Source organism: Phyllostomus hastatus, unplaced genomic scaffold (assembly GCF_019186645.2).
Source record: "Phyllostomus hastatus isolate PE091 unplaced genomic scaffold, TTU_PhHast_1.1 phas_contig_308, whole genome shotgun sequence".
NCBI lineage: Eukaryota > Metazoa > Chordata > Mammalia > Chiroptera > Phyllostomidae > Phyllostomus > Phyllostomus hastatus.
The window spans coordinates 2,120,961-2,127,613 of NW_025333848.1; positions in this window are offsets into that span (position 1 = coordinate 2,120,961).

Genomic DNA, 6,653 nt, shown 5'->3' on the forward strand with positions numbered 1-6,653 from the left:
TAGCATCAAAGTTTATTTACATTACAGCATTCGAGAGAGAAACCATCATCTGATTGATGTTTTTACTCTGTAAGCAATTGCCTTAGCATGTGATTTAGTCCAAGGTGAGTTATCAGGGAAATATCCACTCAAAAGGAAATTATGCAGTCTCAGGTAGGACACATGCTGCTGTTCCTTTTGTAATTATTTTTTCTCTGCTTTTCACTCTGTTCCTAAATTGTCAAAATCAGTAATGTTATAGGATAGTGAGAATATGGTCTTATACTCAGAAACATAAACAGGCAAAGAATCATCACCATTTGGTCTGGTCTCTCTAGTTCTTTTTTAAGATTTTGTTTATTTACTTTTAGAGAGCTCAGAGGGGAGGGAGAAAGAGAGGGAAAGAAACATACTGTCTGGTTGCCTCTCACATGCCCCCTACTGAGGACCTGGCCCACAATCCAGGCATGTGTCCTGATTAGGAATCAAACCATCCACCATTTAGTTCACAGGGTGCCACTCAATCCACTAAACCACACCAGCCAGGGAATTATCTCTCCACTTCTTCTGTGGTTAGTACAAAAGTATCTTTTAAACAAATCGTGTCATTGCCAGGTGCTGAATGTTAGGAAGGAACTAAGTGTAGCTAGTCATCTTAAGCAGGTAATAAAGCAGACACATTGTAAACTATATGAACTGTAGGACTAAATCTTTAAATGAGATATATTGAACATATGATTTGCCTTCACATCAAAATAAAATTTTGACAATTTCTGCTTTTAATGTTGTCTGTAGGGGTACCGGTTTCTTTGGATCTGGCAAATGTGACTCAGCTCTGTAGGGAAAACCTACAGAATCGAGGTGCCCAATGGGAGTCAGACCTTCAAACAAGTTTTCCAGTGGGAATCGGGCCTAGCAAAATGCATACTAACTGTTATGGTTTGTTCTTGCTAAAACTCCATCACCCTGTTCTGAAACAGTAAATGTGTATTGTCTATCTTCAAAGTAATTTCCAAAGCCTGTGTCAGTTTTGCCAAAGATGAAGCTAATCAGCTCACTGCCTTTCCCTTCTGCATGTGTTATTTTCATTTCCTTGATTGTACCTAAAATGTAGACAACAATATTCTACGTAATAGATAATAAATCCTTCTTTGATATAAAACCTGAGAAAAACAATAAAAGCTTGTCTAGGCAAGGGTCTGGGCACTCTCTTCTTGAGAGAGCAGTCGTGCTACTCCCCTTTTCTCCACAGGATTGCTGTAGCCTGTGCATTTATTGGCCTCTTCAGTCACAACAGGCAGACTCTGCTGGCCAGAGTATGCCACAGTTGTCCAATTACGGTTGTCCCAATTCCTACCCCCGCTAACCCCTGCCCCACCTGCCCTTGCTTCCACAGTCAGTTCCCACCCTGTTGTCCTTGCCCATGCATGGGTCCTTCATACATGTTCCTTCACCAGACCCTCCCCTTCTTCCCCTGTCACGTCCCTCTCTCATTTCCTCTGATCACTGTCACTTTCTTCATTATTTTCATGTCCCTGGTTCTCTTTTTTTTTGTTTTGTTGATTAGGTTCCACTTATCAGTGAAATCATAATGTGTTTGTCTTTCCCCATCTGGCATATTTCACTTAGTATAATACTCTCCAGTTCCATCCATGCTGTCATGAAGGGTAGGAGTTCCTTTTTCTTTCTGCTGTATACTATTCCATTGTGTAAATGTACCACAGTTTTGATCCACTCATGTACTGATGGGCACTTTGTCTGTTTCCAGCTCTTGCCTATTGTAAATAGTGCCGCTATGAACATAGGTGTTCATTAGTTCTTTTGAACAGGTGACTCAGGATTCATTCTGTATATTCCTAGAAGTCGAATCAGAGGGTCAAAGGCAGTTCCGTTTTTAGTTTGTAAAAGCCATTAATATTTGAAAAGGGGGCTATAGCATACAATGGAGTAGACAGCCTCATCAATAAATGGTGCTGGGAGAACAGGACTGCTACATGTAAGAAAATGAAACTAAACCACAAACACATACTATATACAAGAATAAACTCAAAATGGATAAAAGACAAATATGTCATGATACCATAAAAGTCCTAGAGGAAATCAGATGCAGGAGAATTTCAGATATCCCATGTAGCCATACTTTTGCCAATGTATCTCCTAGTGCAAGGAAAATTAAGTAAAAATAAACAAATCAGACTACATCAAACTAGAATGCTTCTGCATGACTACAGAAACCATCATCAAAATGAAAAGGGAACTAACTTTGTAGGAGAACACATTTTCCAATAATACATCAGAGAAGGGTTTGATTTCCAAAGTATATAAATAACTCATATGAATCAAAATCATGAAGACAAACTCTTCAGTTAAAAAATGGACAAAAGAGCTGAATAGATACTTCACCAAGGAGGACACACAGAGGGCCCATGGACATATGAAAAACAAATGCTCTATATCACTAGCCAGGAAAGAGATCAGAACTAAAACCATGTTGAGATGTCAGCTCACAACTGTCTTATGGCCATCAGCAATACATCAGCAAACAACAAGTCCTGGTGAGGATGTGGAGAAAAGGGAACCCTAGTGCACTATTGGTGGGAATGCAGATTGGTGCACTCACTGTGGAAATCAGTGCAAAATTTCCTTAAAACACACTAAACATGTTCCTTGCATTTTAAAATGTTAAAAATGTTGAAAGACTTGAAATGTCATGGAGACATGGGTTCTCAGTGGATTGCTGCTTCTGATTTTGTGACAGGACATTTCTCCCCTCTCTTCTGAGAGTCTTCACATCAGACTCCCAATGTTCAGCAAGCAAATGGTTGCAACTGAGTTTTTAGAAACACCAAACCAAATACTGTCTCCAGTTAAAATGATATGCAGACAAAAGATTTAGACATTGTTCCTGGCCGGTGTAGCACAGTATATTGAGCAGTAGGTCTCTGAACCAAAGGGTCATTGGTTCAATTCCCAATCAGGGCACATGCCTGGTTTGCAGGGTCAGATCCCGAGTAGGGGGTGTGTGAGAGGCCACCACACATGGATGTTCCTCTCCCTCTCCTTCTCCCCTACTCCCCCCTCTCTAAAAATAAATAAATACAATAAAAAAGATTTAGACATAACCTGCTTTTTTTAGTCATTTTCTATGGTTTAATTCCCACACTCCTCCAACCACTGAATAAATGTTCGCAAGAGGTCAAGAATGTGACTTTATCTACCAGGGCCTCTGCAAGTTCAGATTAATTAAGATAAGGTCATACTGGTATAGGATGGTCCTTAATTAATACATACGATATCCTATAAGAAGAGGGACATTTGGACACAGAGACAAACACACAGGATGAAAACAATGACATGACAGAGGCAGAGGCTGGAGTAAGATGTCTGGAAGCCATGGGATGCAAAGCACTGAGGGCTCCACCCAACAGTAAGAGAAATGCATGGTCCAGAGTCTCCCCTGGATCTTCAGAGAAGATAGTCCTGTTGACCTCTTGATTTCGGAGGTTAACCCTCCAACTGTGGCAGATGAAATATTGTTGGTACAAGCCAGAAAACATTAAAATACATGAGTAGAGGACACATGGGCAGGGACAATGGGGAGGTAATAGACCAGGTGGGTGGGCAGGGCAGGGGAGGGAAATGGAGAAAATAGTGGGACAATTGCAATTGAACAATGATAAAAATAAAAATAATGAAAATAAAACATATCATGTTCAGAGGTACAAGTGTTGCATGAAAACATTTAAAAAAAAGTTAGAATAACTGGGAATGCCATCTAGGAGAAAACTGCAAAATCATTGGGTTCCACTGGGAACATAATATTCAGATAAAGACATGAAGTTGTTATAAAATCAGCAATCTTGATAAATTTGATGCTAATCATCACAGTGCACAAGTGATATGGTCTCAAGTACATTCTGTATGCTCGTACCTTGTCATTTATTTCTCTTTTTGTTATTCACACTGAACACTTGTGAGGGCACAGCATTTCAGTCAGACTCTGCAGTCTCTGTGATGCTGCAGTCAGAGTCACTTTATGTCAGAGAGATGACAACTGTTGAGAAGAATGCGGCTTTAACCATATTCACAAAAGTCACCATTTTACCAAGACCATCCAAAAAAGTCTGAACACTTTTTTTTTTGAATATTGGCTTTGATCAACTAATTTCCTATTCAGACTTATTCTCCTAATCATTTCCTTTGGTGATTTCGCCTCAAAACTTTAATTATTTTTGCCCTGGCTGGCGTAGCTAAGTGGATTGAGCGCGGGCTGGGAACCAAAGTGTCCCAGGTTCGATTCCCAGCCAGGGTACATTCCTGGGTTGCAGGCCAGAACCCCCAGCAACCACACATTGATGTTTCTCTCTCTCTCTCTCTCTCTCTCTCTCCCTCCCTCCCTCTCTAAAAAATAAATAAATAAAATCTTAAAAAAAACCCTTTAATTATTTTTATTTCTTTGCCTATATTGACATGAAGTAGTTTAAGTTTGAGAAATTATTTCTATCATTAAATGATGACTCTATTGATGTGTAAATTAATTGTGTTAAACACAAAGACACATACCTGGCAGTATTGAAGTGATGTGAGAACCAATGTGGCTCTGCAGTGCATGTAGACATGTTATATTCTGAGTCTGGAATTTCCATAACCCCCACAGGGGTCATAACTGCTGGAACACTATTCTCATCTGCACAAGTTTCTATGGCTATTATTGTAGATTACATTACTTTTCAGTGAATCTACATTTCTTCTCTCTGACCACTATGAGAATGTATACTTTGTAGAAAATTAACAAGTTGGCCACATGACTGGTTTGGTTAATATAATGTTTGTGAAAATAACAGTTTATGAGTTCAGAGCACAGGCATTAAGTAGCACATTTCTGCTAGCTCTGTGGAGAGTGGCTAATCCCTGCTCTGAGAAGGTCACATATCAGGCAGCCCACTGTTCAGAGAATAAAAGATATAAAAAAATCTGAACTGAATCTGTAGTCTGGAGCTAAGCCCGTACATGCTCAGCCTATATCACCTGAAAGCCAACCAAACCACACATGGATAACTGAGAAAAACTGAGTAAGATTAATGCTTGCTTGCAAATGCCAACACAACTGCGTTGTTTGTAACACTATGTCAGCTATTAGATACAACTCAATGCACATATCACATGAAATTAATTTTGAATAGTCACGTATTATATATATATGAACATAATGAATAAATACAGAGAACATAAAAAAGATATATTTAAACAGATGAATGTATAGGAATTATTAATTCATTTTGCACAAGATAAACAAATATAGGATATCTCCTATTTGTAATTGAATTATAGTGAAACTACCACTTAATGATATCAAATTAATAAATTTCTTCCCACATTTTGTCAATAACTAATGTTTAATTCACATGGACATGTTATCTTTTTTAATTCTTATATTGTTATTTTTAACATTGTGTTTTTTCTATCAATGTAGGTTTCTAAGCAAAATGTCAAAAAGAATAGACAAATAATTTAATAAAACAAGTTACCTTCAAAAATAACTAAAATCCAGTAGAGGAAAACAAAACAGATATATAAGAGATATCAAAGGACACTAATTATTGCCCAATGAAACTACCAGTCTCTACAAAAAAAAATGACTACAATAATTGATAATGATGCACTAAATGGATTCAGAAGATATTTGTGTTGGTTTTGTTGTCCAAGCAAGTATAGTCCCATGGCCTTTGTTATAGAAATCTTGGTTTTGTTGCATAGTAACAGTGAGTGCCAATTAGAAATTTAGTTCTCTCTGCTGCATACCTATACCTATTGTACTTTCTGAGATAATAGCTGCAGATCCTACAACCTCTTCTTCAGTCAGCTCACTTGATGTTTTGTCAATGAAGGACACTGGGAGAAAGGACTCCTCTTTCTGGTTTCATGCTGTTTTCTCTCCTGTGGCTCCAGTGATGTGGCTGACATCTGCATGCATGCAGGAAGTTCTGGTGGTATTCACCCTCCAGCAAGTTTCTGGGACTAGTCACAGCCATAGCTCCCCTTCTCCAGCCTGGGCCTGCTGACACTTTGTCAGAGAGGTCGTCCTACTCACCAGTCACACTGTGAGATCCATCCTCACCCACATCAGCCTACAGACTGGGAACTGCTCTCTCCTAGAGTCATCCAGTGAACGTGTCTGCCATAGAGTTTTCTGTGATATGAGTCTGAAACCCATTGATGAAGAGATTGTCTTTGGTCTTATATGATTCTTCCTTTTGGTAATCTTCTTTGATTAGCCCTTTGTTACATTTTATAATTTTCTTCAACCACTGTCTGTAGTCTACCCTCCTAAAATACTTAATAATTCTTTAAATCATCCCTGGTTTCTCTGTCCTGACTCCACTGCCTTACACACCTTTGATATCCTAATATATTCAGTCCTCTTTTTCAACATTCAAAGACTGGTGAGAATTATATTGAAGTTGTGTTTACAATTACTCCTGTTATTTTAGACTTAGGAGTAACTGTGCTTGATATGAAAATTCATAATTTATACTTGATATATTTCAATTAATAACAAAATGTTTAAATGTTTAATATGCACTTGGATATATACTTTTAAAGGTTAACATAAATACAGATATCAAAACAATTGTATAATAACAAGGACGAAGCATCAGATACAGTATGGACTT